This window comes from Schistocerca serialis, chromosome 7 (genome assembly GCF_023864345.2).
Source record: "Schistocerca serialis cubense isolate TAMUIC-IGC-003099 chromosome 7, iqSchSeri2.2, whole genome shotgun sequence".
NCBI lineage: Eukaryota > Metazoa > Arthropoda > Insecta > Orthoptera > Acrididae > Schistocerca > Schistocerca serialis.
This window is the reverse complement of record NC_064644.1, coordinates 550,646,075-550,663,485: the sequence shown is the minus strand read 5'-3', so window position 1 is coordinate 550,663,485 and position 17,411 is coordinate 550,646,075.

Below are 17,411 nucleotides of genomic sequence, written 5' to 3'. Positions count from 1 at the left end.
GGAGCATTATACCAGCATTCTAAGTGACCTACATCCACTACCATTACAAGACAACCGAGAGGCAGAATGTAAATAGCGTTGGATGTTTTCAGCTATTTTACGACACTTACACACCGTTTTGGAATCAGAGGTACTGTTTATCTACCCCGTGGGAAGCCTCTAGACACATCACGGAAGCGTCTATAACACCTGGCGAGTGTAATCCGGTTGCAGGAAAAAAATTACTCACCTTGCAAATCGGCTCTCATGATCAAATTAATTAATTAGCCTATCAATTTGATATCAATGACGTGTCCCCGGCAGGTGGATGCAGGAGCGAGAGTACCACAGAATTCGAGAGTTGGAGAGTTAATCAGGCGTTTTCTCGTTGTGGTGATATCTTTCAACGGAACCTACACAGGGCGAGAGGATCACGGGTAAAAAAAATCATCTATACCATCAAATTTATAAAGTGATACGTAGTATGAACCTGATATTTTCAATTTCTCTCTGCTGTTACCTTCAGAGATTTTGTATGTGACGAGACATGTGGTTACTTTCAGAGAGGGTTTCAAAGCTAGGAGGTATGTTGCGACACAGGATGTCTGTGGGCTCTTACCGCACCGTCAGGAGCCAAAAATGAGTTTAACAGTCTAGTACTGTAATGCAGGATGTAACAGATAAGAAAAGATACTTTTCTACCTGATGAGAGAATTCTTAGAGAAAATATAGCCTATGCCATAGTGTTATACACTATTTTCACAAGTAACGATACTTTAGAGATGTGAGAAACGTATGTATGTCCAATTTCTTCTATGTTCGAAAAGAACTCATATAAACTGGAATACGCTACATTTCACAAGAGAAATTCGAAGTGTATCGACAAAACAACATAGCCGTTTCGGATGTTTTTCAACTGAGGAGTCCACATCAGGGATGGGGCTGTAGTTAGCCCGAGTCGGGCCGCAGTGTACCGCAGTTGATGGGTCTGACATAGGAGTAACTCGGCCTGTGACGGGAGGCAGCTCCCAGACTGGCCATCTATTCACATACACAATACATTCGGTAGTTGGGCTGGACTAGACTGGAGGTGTCTGGAGGTGCTGGTCAGTTTTCTTTTTCATCTTGAGACACTGTGTTCAGGTAAGATAATGAACACTACAATTGTAAAAAAAATCGTATGATAAATTTCCCATATTTCTGCTACCTAGGATGCAACTTGTGACTCGTAAATAGGTATAAGTGAGTTTCATTCTGAAATGAAAAAAATGAAATGAGCGTACGGCATCGTTGGCCGGGAGACCCATCTGGGGAAGTTCGGCCGCCAAGTGCAAGTCTTATTTCAGTTGACGTCACACTGCGCGCCGGTGATGAGGATGAAATGATGATGAGGACAACACAACACCGAGTCCCCGAGTGGAGAAAATCTCCAACTCGGCCGGCAATCGATCCTGGGCCCGCTTCCATGTGAGGCGAACACATTACCATGCAGCTAAGCAGACAGACTTAATTCTGAAATAATGTTGCTACAGGAGGCCGGTATATACGGGCAGTGGGTCGCTGTTCTAACATTATTATCACCCATTCTTATGTTGCTCCTAGCAGCAACTATTTCTATGTACTTTAGTGACAGCTTCCCATATAGACAGCATCCCATATAGAGTTACTGCTAGCCTTTCTAGAGCGACTCTCTAGTGTTAGAGTAATAGCGAAAATATCATCTTCACTTCCTGCAGGTATTCACCAGTAGATTTGCGGGAGGCTACTGCCCTGTAGTTCAGTGACAGCTCGCTGTCCTTTTACCACCACCACTCGTCGTTCCCATATAGGACTACTGGATACACTGGCTGGAGTAACTCTCCAGTGCTAGACTAATAGCGAAAAAATATTCACTCCATATCTAGCAGTTACGGACGAAACTCGATGGAATAACTGTCTAGTGATCGATCAATGACAACTCAAATTGTTTAAATAAACAATATTCCGCACTGTATACAAAATAATAAATAGTTACGTTCATCCTATCCAGCAGCCCAACTCCAAATGAGTCGTTTTCCCCACTCATTTCTAGATGAGGAGAGGAGAGGAGAGTGGACGACGGCCAGCAGCGCCCTCTGGTCATGGTGTTGTGAACTAGGTCAGTTGGCCTCCTAACCTGAAGGTGAATATTCAAAATTTGATAATGTGAATTTCCCACCATTTTCCCTGGGCCACCATCTTGGATTACGGCACAGGAGGAGGTGTGGATGGGAGGGAAAGTGGTGGAGGGACAACAGTGCTCTCTGGTGATGGTGTTGTGAACTAGCTCAGTTTGTCTCCAGATGTGAAGGTGAGTACACAAAATTTGATATTCGTTCCAATATACGTATTTGAATTTCCCGCCACTTGTCCAGGAGTGAGGGTTGCAGTGGGTGGAGTTAAGTTAGTGCAGGTAGCCCAACTGAGTTTTGTTCCCACCAAAATTTGAACCTCCCACTATGACATCACTCCAATGTTGCCATGTCTATGATCGCAATCTTACACTACTGGCCATTAAAAGTGCTACATCAAGAAGAACTGCAGATGATAAACTGGTATTCATTGGAAAAATATATTATACTAGAACTGAAGTGTGATTAAATTTTCATGCAATTTGGGTGCATAGATCCCGAGAAATCAGTACCCAGAACAACCACCTCTGGCCATAATAATGGCCTTGATACGCCTGGGCATTGAGTCAAACAGAGCTTTGATGGCGTGTACCGGTACAGCTGCCCATGCAGCTTCAACACAATACCACAATTTAGTGACTGGCGTATTGTGACGAGCCAGTTGTTCAGCCACCATTACACAGACGTTTTCAGTTCGTGAGAGATCCGGAGAATGTTTTGGCCAGAGCAGCAGTCGAACATATTCTGTAACCAGAAAGGCTCGTACAGGACCTGCAACATGCGGTCATGCATTATCCTGCTGAAATGTAGGGTTTCGCAGAGATCGAATGAAGGGTAGGGCCACGGGTCGTAACACATCTGAAATGTAACGTCCACTGTTCAAAGTGCCGTCAGTGCGAACAAGAGGTGACCGAGACGTGTAACAAATGGCACCCCATACCATCACGACAGGTGATACGCCAGTATGGCGATGACGAATACACACATCCAATGTGCGATCACCAAAATGTCGCCAAACACGGATGCGACCATCATGATGCTGTAAACAGAACCTGGAATCATCCAAAAAAATTACGTTTTGCCATTCATGCACCCAGGTTCGTCGTTGAGTACACCATCGCAGGCACTCCCTTCTGTGATGCAGCGTCAAGGGTAACCGCAGCCATGGTCTCCGAGCTGATAGTCCATGCTACTGCAAACGTCGTCGAACTGTTCGTGGAGATGGTTGTTGTCTTGCAAACGTCCCCATCTGTTGACTCAGGGATCGAGACGTGGCTGCATGATCCGTTTCAGCCATGCAGATAAAATGCCTGGCATCTCGACTGCTAGTGATACGAGGCCGTTGGGATCCAGCATGGCGTTCCGTGTTACCCTCCTGAACCCACCGATTCCATATTTTGCTAACAGTCATCGGATCTCGACCAACGCGAACAGCAATGGCGCGATACGATAAAGCGCAATCGCGATAGTCTAGAATCCGACCTTTATGAAAGTCGGAGACATGATGGTACGCATTTCTCCTCCTTACACGAGGCCTCACAACAACGTTTCAACAGGTAACGTCGGTCAACTGCTGTTTGCGTATGAGAAATCGGTTGGAAACTTTCCTCATGTCAGCACGTTGTAGGTGTCGCCACCGGCGCCAACCTTATGTGAATGCTCTGAAAAGCTAATCATTTGTGAATCACAGCATCTTCTTCCTGTCAGTTGAGTTTCGCGTCTGTAGCACGTCATCTTCGTGGTGTAGCAATTTTAATGGCGAGTAGTGTAGATCCACCAGACTGAATAAATTTGGCAACAATGCAGTGTGAGGTGATGCTAGCTTTGTCCCACTACTAGGCACATAGCGATGTAGAACACCTTTCTTGTATAGAGTCCGCCATTGGAATAGACTGAGCACGCTCATGATGCATTCAGATTATACGAATCCATGATGAAAAACCATTGTCTTTATTTGGATTGTATGTTGTATCAGCCGTACCAGTAAAGGTCCCGGATGGGATACCAATACTTGATTATCATCACACGAAAGTTTTGTAGGCAACTGTTTTGATGTGTAAACTACACTTCCTAAGGACTAATCAAGTAAATCAGCCTGGTATTTGCCTTTCTAAACTTGGTTTTATATGACCAATCCATATCAAATCGCTCACTGAGCATACTGCCAGTTATTTAATGGATGTGGCTGCTATCAGTGACTGTTTGGTAATCATGTACTTCTGAAATAATGGATCTTTCCGTCTGTTTATACCCAATACGGTACATCAGTTTATCCTGATAGAGAAATGAAACATCTAGCATGGATTTTTGATCCTCTGGATGTCTTTCCGCATTTCGTTACGGTTTTTTTAAGGTTTTGACTTCCCTGTTCGCAACACCATCATCCACGAACAGCTTGTGGAACTTTCGACGTTTCCACCAGATCATTTATGTATATTGTGAAGAATAATAGTCCTGTAACAGCCCCTTGAGGTACACCGGAAAATACTTTTACGTCAGAAGAATGTCTTCCGTTAACTTGGAATTGAATGAGCATGCTCATGATGCTTTCGGATTACACGAATCCATGATGAAAAACCATTGACTTTATTTGGATCGACGCCGGCCGCGGTGGCCGTGCGGTTCCAGGCGCTGCAGTCTGGAACCACGCGACGGCTACGGTCGCAGGTTCAAATCCTGCCTCGGGCATGGATGTGTGTGCTGTCCTTAGGTTAGTTAGGTTTAAGTAGTTCTAAGTTCTAGGGGACTGATGACCTAAGATGTTAAATCCCATAGTGCTCAGAGCCATTTGAACCTTTTTTTTATTTGGATCGTATGCTCTACCAGCCGTACCACTAATGATCCCGAGTGTTCCACCAGCAACTACATGAAATAATAATAATAATAATAATAATAATAATAATAGTAATAATAATAATAATAACAATAATAGTAATACCAAGTATTGCGGTTACATACTAGGTGTCTCTCCTATGGGTCGACACGCGCATTTTCTCTGATGTTTCTGTAGACATTTGCAATTTCGTTTTTGCAATGAGTCGCTAGAGTCGGCCTAAACTAACGCTGCTTATCACATCCCACACACGACGCTTAGCGTCGACGAAAAGCATCGGTTTGGTTCCTATTACACACAAAATGATTTTTAAATCCCAGTTTCATGTGTCCATTCAGTACAGCGATCCTACATTAGGGTAGTGCGTTGTTCGGTTTATCGAAATGTATTAACAGGAAAAGTAAGAGACGAAGAATAACGAGTACCCGGCAGCGACTGAACGCGCTTCTGCATTGTGGTAGCAGACAGCGTGGGCCAGCGTAATGATGTCGCTACTGAAGTATTGGTTATTCTTCGTGTTTTGGTGTGCCTGTTAACACACGTCCATAAAACGAATATTGCACTAGACTAATTTGGGACCCCTCTGTCGAATGGGTACGTAAATTCCCACTTTAAAAATAATTTTGTTCGTTAGGAAAAGGAAACGCTGGACGCCGCATGAAAGACATGACGAGCAGTACTTTGCTACATGTTACAAAAATGAAATTGCAAATGTCTGCCGAAACACCAGAGAAAATGCGCCTGTCGAGTCTTAAGAGAGACACCCTGTGTAGTCACTTGTAGAGTGCTGTTCAAGTGTCCATCACGGTGGTAGGGTGACCAACTCTCCCGTATTTCCCGGGATCTCCCGTATTTAGAGACATGTTTTCATAATCTCCCGGCTCCCGTATTTTCAGGCTCAGGCTTTGAAATCAAATAATGTTAATTTTGAAAACTTGGTTAAGCTGGTTATGAGTATACCAGGAAGTAATGCTCACACTGAGAGAGTATTTTCTCTCATGAATAATAAGTGGACTCATGTAAGGAACAGAAGTAGCACAAACTCAATCAAATATGAACTACAAGTTGCCATGGATTTTCCTTATTCGTGCAGTGAATTCTTTGAATTTGCTAAAAATGATGTAAAACTAATGACTGAGGCAAAATCTGTTGCAAAATATGTATAAGTAATTGTGATGTGTAAATAAAATAGTCTACGTTTACAAATACTGCTTTGATTTTTGGCGAAATTTTGCCGTGCTATTAATCTCCCTTATTTTTTTGTCAAGGATATAAGAATCTCTCTTATTTTCGTTTAGAAAAGTTGGTCACCCTACACGGTGGAGTCCACTAAGCACCTGTGCTTCAGCTTGTCTTAACGCCGTCTTTTTTTTTCTTTTCGCAGAAGCCACTGAACTGGCTCACCAACGGCGAGATCCCTCCATACCCAGATCCCCAGGGATCGAGTACTGACAGTTTCAACTTCCAGATAGGGGCGGCCTTGGGCGAAGTTTTCGATTTTGAAAGGGTGAGTGCGCAACTAAAGATATTACTATGGCATGTACGATGATCGTTTCACAAACTACGACACACTATCATCAGAACATTCTGTGTAAGCTATTCTCGCTGATTGTTAAAATCAGCTACATGTGTCTAAAGATGATGTCACAGAACTGCCTATATTTACAATGCATGAAAAAACCTTTTAACTAACAGAAATCTGGTGGAGTTTACAGAAGTGTACAGGATAAGCTAGAAGGGAAACAAAGTACTTTAAGGATTATATGCTTTAAGGACTATATTCAAAAACGTCAGTAGCAGTTTCAGTGGATTCTGCGCCCCATATAGGCAGGTTACCAAAAGAGGAGCCCAGAGAAGAGACGCGTCCTGATGTGTCACGGAATTATCAATTTTGTAATGGAGGGAAGTCTGAGGGGTAAAAAAATGTAAAAGGAGACCAGTGAAACGCCCGCTAAACCCGCTGGGCAGAACAGGTAATTAGGATTGTGGAAAGGGCCAAATAGTTTGGGGTCAGTTTCATCTTCTAATTGTAATTTAATAACACTTTTACAACCAAAGCGGCACATAGCCGGACCTTTACCAAATGCAACACTTTCACGGCTGGAGGCCTCCAAACAAGAAATCTTAACAAATCAATCAGATAAAAATCCAATTACGATAGCAATAAACAATAAACAAAAACATCACCGCCAAGTAGATAGAACAAACATATGCAAGGTGCAATACAAATGGCTGAAGGCCTCAATTAAGTTTCAAAATTTTAGAATATCTTACGACAGACTTTTAAAAACACAAGGCCACAATGTTTAAAAACAATAAATCTTAAACGTTAACAAGATAAAAAATTCAGTTAAGGAGTCAGATAAAATAAATAAAGAAAACATATCACGGCTAAGGTGGTAGCCTCAAGGCTAAGCAGATACAACAAACATATTCAAGGTGCAATACCAATGGCTGAAGGCCACAATTAAGTTTCAAAATTTTAAAATATGTTACCATAATCTTTTAAAGGCAGAAGGCCGTAATGTTTAAGCTCTAAAGATAAATTTAAGAATTAATTTTGCAAAATTTTTAAGAAAAAGGAAAATAACCATAAGCCTTAAATTTTAAGCAGCTGAAAACATATAATTAAACACCGGTGGCACTCAGAAGCCTCCAAGGAGGTCGGTCTGCCCTCGTTCACTTAGGCGAGACAGGTGTTGAGCCCAGTTACACTTGATCCGTCGGAACCCAACCAGGGGACAGCCACAGACCAACCGACACAACGACTTGCTTCCCATCAATCAGTACGTGAGAACTCAATCAGAAAAGATTACAAACGTGATAATACACAATGGAGTATGTATTAGCTGTCAAAATTACACACCATGTTGGACAGCAACAATAGGTGAGGAAAGGAAGCTTGAAATTACGTTAGTGGCCAGGGCAGGTAACCGGATCACTAACGGCAGAAAATTCCACTGGTGCACTCAAATTATAGTCAACCGAAGTAGTTAATTCACCGCATGGCGGGTAAATTTCAGCAGTACAAACACTCGGTGTTGCTCACAGGAAAACCTCCCCAACAACACCGAAACGAACCACCACAACAGGAATGGACGTGGCTTGGGTAGTTGAAACCACTACTCAACTTTGACGTCCTGGGTCAGTGAACCATGAAGCTCATAGTGATCGGACAGCTCCACACATGCTCCGACACTGCACTGGGACTGCCAGCGGACCCAGCCGACTGCACCGCACGGAGATAACTTCCCTCGTCCGCAACAACAGACCAACTCACTTCAGAACGCCGACAACATATAAAATCGTCGTCACTGGAAATAACGCCAACTACACACACAACCTGACAAACACTTGCACGAAGGCCTGAACAATACACAACAGTAACTAAGCACGCACGAAGACAAATCGGGAGTCGGTGCACACGCACACACAGCCGACTCTTGAACGATCGGCGAGCCAAAACGTGTCGTCCAGTAGGACGACCGACCGACGATCCACCAAGACCGCGGCCCGGCTCAAGTGATGCGTGGCGGCAATGGTCGGGCGAGCCATGTCGACGCAGACCTCACTGCTGCTCCAACCCGACTGCACTGGTGCCGCATAGCAACTCCCCGACTGGCAGGTCCGGGCTGCGCTCCAGACGCGTTCCAACTGACTCGCGACCCGAACTCCCGACACGAACTCCCTAATAACAGCCAACGACCGGGATGTAATACCAGTCGAGCAAAGTGACTACGAGAGGGGATATATCGATACGTGCTGCTAACGCTGCTCACGGTCAGGCAAAGCAGCGACTCAGTGTCAGTAGTAATTTAAATTAACGTAGTGAGGTGGAAGTACGTTAAAAACAGGGTGCAAAATACATGATGGCGGGAACACGAGCCACGCACAGCTCAACCATCTGTGACTACGGTAACTAAATTAAAATGTAAGCATGTCCCAGTAGCTATGCAGAAATGAAGAGGCTTGCATAAAATAGAACAACATAGAGAGCTGCAACAAATCAGTGGTACGTCTGAAGTCCTCAACAACAACAAAGATAGTTCTAGATCTACTAAAAGGAACTGAATCAATATTCTTCTGTAACCCACAATTGAATATCAAATGCCAAGGAGGAATTCTATTCGTCATTTACACTCTTTTCTCTGTATACTTCAGTGTGTAACCAGTCAATGAATCGACAACTCGCGAGAAACGGTACTGAACCTTGAAAGTGTGGTACCAACACCTACTCTTTACGATCCGCTCCCACCGTAGGCTGCGTTCACACTGCCGGCCGGGCCGAGCCGAGCCTGGCCGGGCCGCCGCCCGCTTCGATATCAAACACATGGTTTTGAATTGCGGTGTTCACACTGGCGGCCGGGCCGCGCCGACACGGTGTAAGCCTCCCGGAGCCGAGGCGGCGACATCCCGAGTGTTTAATATTGCCGGCGCGAGCCGACCGCAGGCGCGAGCCTGTGGAGCAGCACTACAGCTTCTGCAGTACACGCATCACACGTCTCCCTTCTGCTTTCATCACAAGTGTGACTGCAAACGTCTTTTATTTTGAGATGTTACCTCACATTTCACAATCAGTGAGGAAAAATTACGTTTATTATAATGATACATGCGAAATTACTTTTATTTCATTTATTTAATCTACCGTATTTACATGCATTTACAACAATAGCTTGCCAGTGATCGCGCCATTGCCGCCACTGAATAGTTCGCATTTACTTGTAAACGGAGACAGATATGAGTGTCACTGAGGGACGGAAATGTGTCCCTACCAGGTGATAATGCATTGTAAAGTCATGCTGTGGCAGTTCCTTATCAGTGGAAATAGAACCACTAAGTCAAAGGGCATTATCTCAAAACTCTTCGCCTATCAATCTGTCTATCTTACAAGGAAATGAAAAGAATTCTGTGAGGTCATCAGTGGCTCCACATGATGAACCATTACCACTGCCAAGCGCTGCATCATGAAGAAAAAAGAAGAAAAAAGTTGGAAAATTCTGAAGGAGTATTTCTGCGATTCTTCGTTGAAGGCACAGCAAGACATTACCCAAAATGACGAAGCTAATTACTTCCTAATGATTCTCAGGAGTCCCATAAACTCTCTTCCCCTCAGAGGTTAGCGTTTGTGAAATTTAAAATACAAAAGCATGACTACAATTAACTGGAGGTAGCGAATGCTGTACAAAGTTCTACTGCAAACCAAAAAGTGTGCACTAACGAATCTTACCTTATCGTTATACACAATTTTTCTTCTGCTGTTATACTTCTGTGAAAATTTGTGTTCTGTTTAGAAATTTTGTCTTGAATGTTCTGCAGCACATACTGAAATGTATTATGATTCATTCTGTAATTTGAATAAAATTTTTCAGGTTAGTTTTTAAGTTCTTCATATAAAGAAAAAAAACTCTCCTAAATGTCTGTCGCTATTCATAGGATGAATCCATAACCTTCTAGTTATTCTGTACTTCAAAACTCGACGAGTTACTGCAGAGTCAAAACAATACCAATAAAAGCGTGAAGACATTGTTCTACACGACAGCACAGACTAGCTGAAGGCGAGCAACTGTTGACTGCAGCTGCGTTTTCTACTGACTTGCTTTTCAGCTGTCGAAGTGTGGGGATCTTTTTAAATTTATTTATTTGGCCTCCCGCCAGCCATTTAGCCAAAGAGTGGGGATTACCTTGACAGTGCAGCGCAGCCCGCCAAGGAAGAAAAAAAAACAATGAAGAACAATGAAACGCACATCTGTGCCGATCTATAGTAGTTTCATTAACTCTCCATTATTTTTTCTGCCAAAGTAGACAACGAGACTGCAGAATTGCGCTTCAGTTATCTTTTAGTTCGAAATACGAAATGTACATCATACTAATTGTAGGATGTTGATGACAAATAATTGTTTGTCTTTTGTGATGCAACGTGTGGCCAATTATAAAAGCATAGCAGATGATTGTCCAGTAGCCGAGGGAAAAATTCTTATACATTTGGATTTATCTAGAGAATGAGACCATTAAAATAATAAGAGGGGCCGGCACTAGGTCTGCGCTGATCACTAGTATTTAGTTTTTTCTGTGCTGCATTATATGACTACACTAAACCAAGCTGTAACCGCGCGAACTCCGTGGCTTGCGGACGCGGCACTGACGCCACTGAATAGCTCGCATTACTTGTGACCAGAGACAGATATCAGTATCATTATCATTTCAAAAACATTTTGGTACTTTTAGCTACATTTCATTCCCAACAATGTATGGTCTAAAACTGATCTAACAGTAAGCTACCCGCTACATAACTTTTTCACTACAAGATTTGTAAATCAAGTGCACAACGTTGACAAATAGCATCATGTCACAATGACTGTTAAGAAATATGGAAACATAAATGATTCAATACGAAGCTAAGATGTTGCACTACCACGTGTACAAAAATCAGATTCTTTAGCCGCATACTTTCTTCAAAATCGGTTGGGAAGCGTCACGAAACTAAGAAATCACGCGAAACGAAAAGTAGACTTTTTCTTTTTTCACGACGTAAGTAACGCTTTAAAGGAAAAAATAAGTTCATAAAACGAAGTGGCGAAGTCTTATATACCGCTAAGAATTTTTAAAACATGAAAATCGGAGAAGTGGATTTTCTCCCATTTCGCCGTCCCGGCTCGGCGCGGCGCGCAATGTGAATGCACTACTCGTCGGCCTGACCTGGCTAGGCACGAGCCGAGCCAGTACGCGTCAGCCCGGCCCGGCCCGGCCGGCAGTGTGAACGCAGCCAATTAATCCTCCACTGATCCTCAACCGGTACGGTACGACACGTAGTGCTGAAGATCCTCACAGCCAGCGCGCCAACAAGAAGTACCGAACTCCAGACTTGCAGTATCTTACTGGCGCCAGTTGCTCGTAGCAGTACGTAATATACACTGATCAGCCAGAACATTGTGACCCCCGACCTACTATCGATATAAACTCGTCCAGGCGTTAGCAGCTTCACCTGGCGAGGAATGATTGCTACTCAGACACATGCACGGCGCATGTACTATCAGTGAGTGTGCTGTCCGTGTGCAGAAAGGGAAAGGCGCGCAATCTACACTACTGGGGATTATAATTGCTACACCAAGAAGATGACGTGCTACAGACGCGAAATTTAACCCACAGGAAGAAGATGCTGTGATACGCAAATGATTAGCTTATCAGAGCATTCACACAAGGTTGCTGCCGGTGGCGACACCTATAACGTGCTGACATGAGGAAAGTTTCCAACCGATTTCTCATACGCAAACAGCAGTTGACCGGCGTTGCCTGGTGAAACGTTGTTGTGATGCCTCGTGTAGGGAGGAGAAATGCGTACCATCACGTTTCCCACTTTGATACAGGTCGGATTGTAGCCTATCGCGATTGCGGTTTATCTTATCGCGACATTGCTGTTCGCGTTGGTCGAGATCCGATGACAGTTAGCAAAATATGGAATCGGTGGATTCAGGAGGGTAATACGGAACGTCGTGCTGGATCCCAACGGCCTCGTATCACTAGCAGTCAAGATGACAGGAACCTTATCCGCATGGCTGTAACGGATCGTGCAAGCCACGTCTCGATCCCTGAGTCAACAGATGGGGACGTTTGCAAGACAACAACCATCTGCACGAACAGTTCGACGACGTTTGAAGCAGCACGGACTATCAGCTCGGAGACCATGGCTGCGGTTACCCTTGACGCTGCATCACAGACAGGAGCGCCTGCGATGGTGTACTCAACGACGAACCTGGGTGCACGAATGGCAAAACGTCATTTTCTCGGATGAATCCAGGTTCTGTTTACAGCATAATAATGGTCGCATCCGTGTTTGGCGACATCGCGGTGAACGCACATTGGAAGCGTGTATTCGTCATCGCCATACTGGCGTATCACCCGTCGTGATGGTATGGGGTGCCATTCGTTACACGTCTTGGTCACCTCTTGTTCGCACTTTGAACAGTGGACGTTACATTTCAGGTGTGTTACGACCCGTGGTTCTACCCTTCATTCGATCCCCGGGAAACCCTACATTTCAGCATGATAATGCACGACCGCATGTTGCAGGTCCTGTACAGGCCTTTCTGGATACAGAAAATGTTCGACTGCTGCCCTGGCTAGCACATTCTCCAGATCTCTCACCACTTGAAAACGTCTGCTCAATGGTGGCCGAGTAACTGGCTCGTCACAATACGCCAGTCACTACTCTTGATGAACTGTGGTATCGTGTTGAAGCTGCATGGGCAGCTGTACCTGTACACGACATCCAAGCTCTGTTTGACTCAATGCCCAGGAGTATCAAGGCCGTTATTACGGCCAGAGGTGGTTGTTTTGGGTAGTGATTTCTCAGGATCTATGCACCCAAAATATATTATACTAGAACTGACGTGATTAAATTTTCACGCATTTGTCTAATAAATAACCGTTTATCCTCTGCATTTCTTCTTGGTGTAGCAATTTTAATGGCCAGTAGTGTATGTGAGCTTGACTGAAGGCACATTCTGATAGGCTGGAGGTTCGGCACAAGAATTTAGGATGGTGCGTGACTTGTCGTGTGTTCGAGGAGTGCAGTGGTGAGTGTCTTCAAAACGTGGTGAAGCCACGTCCGGACGAAGTGGGGTTGGGCTGCCACCCATGTCGGACGTCGTAGGCTGGGAAGGCGGTGAACTGTGGCGCAACTAACATGAGGCTTTAATACTGGGTGGAGTAAAAGTGTGTCTGAACATACAGTGCAGAAAACACTCCTAATAATTGGTTGGTTCAAATGGCTCTGAGCACTATGGGACTCAACTGCTGTGGTCATAAGTCCCCTAGAACTTAGAACTACTTAAACCTAACTAACCTAAGGACATCACACACATCCATGCCCGAGGCAGGATTCGAACCTGCGACCGTTGCGGTCGTGCGGTTCCAGACTGTAGCGCCTTTAACCGCTCGGCCACCCCGGCCGGCTCCTAATAATTGGTCCCTGCAGCCAACGACCCATGCATGTGCCAACGTTAGCACCACATCGGCAGCTGCGACTGACATGGGCACGTGACCATCGGCATTGGAAATTGGCGCAGTAGCAGAGCGTTACAAGGTCTGATGAATCCCGGTACGTTCTTCATCTCGCCAATGGGAGGGCGTGAATCCGTAGTCCTCAAGGGGAACAGCCCCTTGATATCTGCAGTGCTGGACGGAAACAAGCTAGTGGCGGCCGCATTATGCTCTGGAGAACATCCATGTGGGTATCCATGGGTCAAATGGAGTTCGTGCAAAGCATCATGACGGCCAAGACGTATCGTACACTGGTTGTACAACACGTACACTCTTTCATGGCTATTATGTTTCCCTTTTTCTTCTCAAGATTTTTAATCTACTTTCTTCTCCATTATCGCTGCATAATGTATTTTTATAACAGGTTTCGCTTCTTGTTTTTCTGTTCCAAAGCCCTATTACCTATTTTTTCTGTTTTACCATCAACATTTCTTGTTCAATCTTGAAGCCAACAATCTTCTTAAATTTATAAATTGCGCTAAGTTTTTGTCTAACTTACAAGGTACAGTGGCCTATGGGTCTTCATACACAGTACCAGGATTTGCTACACTGTCGGTTTCGAGCTATTGCTGTTGTAATACTTAAATCGTACAGCAGATGTAGACTGCTGTATAGTTCCGAAGATAAAATTAAATAAGCACAGCTTGTACTTTGGCAGTCGATTGTCGGGGGGGGGGGGGGTGTACGCTTTAGATGATTAATAGTACTCGTAATGCTCAAAATTTGGCTTGGCTTATCATCGCCTTGTTTATTCGTTGTTTCAGGAACTCACAGGTGTTCACTCCGTGCGAACTGGATGCGGTTTACTATCACTGGTCCGTCAATATTCAGTTTGAAATTGTCTAGAACCAACTCATGAAATATTAACCCAACTAAACCTGTGCTATCGAAAATAACAAATGCTTTTAGCTTGAGGATATTATTTTATCACAGTTCTTTCGTGTGCATGACGGTACTCAGCACTAATATCACATCCGTCGTAGTCTGTGGCGTCCAGCTGCATTAGTATTGTTGCTCGTTTAAGCTTCGCTCCACTCGCAAAGATAATCTCTGAATTGTTATTTCGGAGCTATCGCTTGACTGCACTTTCACAGTTGAATTCACGTTTCTTCAATGCAGAACTGAAATACAGTCAGTTTAGCCTTTGAAAAGAGCCCTACATAACATTTCTCCCCACCTGAAACACAGTAACGTAAATTCAGTAAATCAATAACACTTGCGTTCGGTATGAGTACTTGCGAGATGTATTTTAAATGGAACTTCAGCTTAAACAACTTCACTTGACCTTAAAGAACTGTCAAGTAAAGTCAATGATCAATAAAAATGTTCTTCAGTTTGGAATTAAATCTTCAAAATACATTTGCTCACTTTTTGAATCTTTATTACACAGCTTTTACACACACTGATAATATCGCCACATCTCAAACATGAATGAAATGAATCGATTGCTAGCAACTAAACGTGGGCCAAACTGACCATGAGCGGAAACATAGTTTATTATTACGATTCAAAGTACAGCTTCTTTCTTTTATCTACGAGCAAGTTGCTTCAGGATGTCTTCTCTGGTAAACGGCAGTCGATTCAACGCCAATGTAAGCAAGCGACGACAGAAAGGTTGTGTCTTCTGGCACTGCCACTATCCATGCTCGTAACATGAAACACAAGAAAACAACACACGTTTTTACAGAGTGATACATTCATACGAAATATACAAAATCTTCGCTTTTTATTTATCACTACTAAACTTACAGCTACTTACTGTCCATGTACCGTGTGCTGGAGCAGCACTCCCTTCCTTTAGGAGGTGGTGGCTGGAGCGTTGGACGCTACAGCGTACAAACCACTGTATCATAACAAAGTTCATACCTTATCGAAGAATTACCCACTCAGTTGTGACACCTCATTACTGCTATTTGTAACGCAATACTATTAATTTACATAAAAAATTTCTGAAGCGTACAAAACGTAATCTCGCAACAGCACGGATTCAAAAATATGCTTTCGAAAAATAACGGTCGCCACGTGTAACGCGACGACGCTCTCTTATCTGAAATATCAAGAGAAACGGGCATAGGCTTCCTACGGTAACTGCAATCTGCTTTTATTTAGTGGCTAGCGGCTTAGCAGGAGCCGTCGTTGCAAATCCTCTGTACAGTACATTAATGTTGAAAGAGACGTTATACTATGTTCAAAGTGCCACAGTTACTAAAATTCTGTTGCTCTGACCTCCGCAACAATAATGGCAAATATTAACTCAGTGAATATCAAAGCGATTAGTACCATTTTGAACAGACATGACGACTGAGACCAATGTTTCTAAAACCGAGGTAAGCCTGTTCCACCTCTCTAATGGCCTTTCATCAGCAAAGATCAGTCCACAGTTCAGCCCTCTTGGCACAGTCAGATACAACGAAAGCCCAAAATACCTGGGAGTCACTGTGGACAGAACTTTAACATACAAAAAACACCTTTCCAACTTGGCCAAGAAGATACAAACAAGAGTGAACCTTGTGAGAAAGCTGGCAGGCAGTACATGGGGAGCAACCAGATCAGTCCTCCGAGGACCATCCCTTGCACTGGTATACTCTGCAGCAGAATACTGTGCAGTAGTTTGGCTCCGAAGCGTCCAAGTAGTGAAAGTAGACGTCCAACTGAACTCAGTTATGAGAGTAATTAGTTCTACGCCTACTTGCTGGCTACCAGTGCTTTCAAACATCTGTCCACCAGACCTCCGTCGAATTCTGCTCTTTACAACCTCTGTCAGCAAGTTTCTGAAAACAACTCGATCCCTCTTCATGACGACTTGCTGTCACTGCCCAGGAAACGCCTCAAATCTAGAACACCAGCATATGAAATAGGAGTCCAAATGCTATCCACAGGATTCGACCAGGACGCAGAGTGGAAACGTGAGTGGCAAGCTAAAAGAATCCGAAACCACGAACCTGTATCCCGTGATACATCATGTGATATCAAATACCATGACACACTCCATCATGTCGTATTTACTACTGCTGGCGAACCTTATGGATTTTGGGCACAGGATCAGGGACTTCAGCCTAGAAGCTGCAAGGCGCAAGTGTGCCAACACCCTGCAGCTAAGAGAACTCACGGAGCTGGAGAAGTACGGTTAACACGTAAAAAAGCGGGAATATGTCAAGATGCTCTGAATTAAAAGACACTGAAGCTGCCAGGTAAGTTGAGAAGCTAGTTCCCTTCTTTTACATCTCAAACTCTGTCGAGGATATATTCGCCTTTTTGTGCTTTGATAGCAGCATTTTTCATTCTGGTATGAGTATATATGCCTATTAGCCCAGCAGAAGAGTAAGAGAATGAAAGAACTGTTCGATGATTTAAGAAGAATCTTTTATATTGTTAAAAAGGGAGCAAAATTACTTGTGACGATAGCCTGC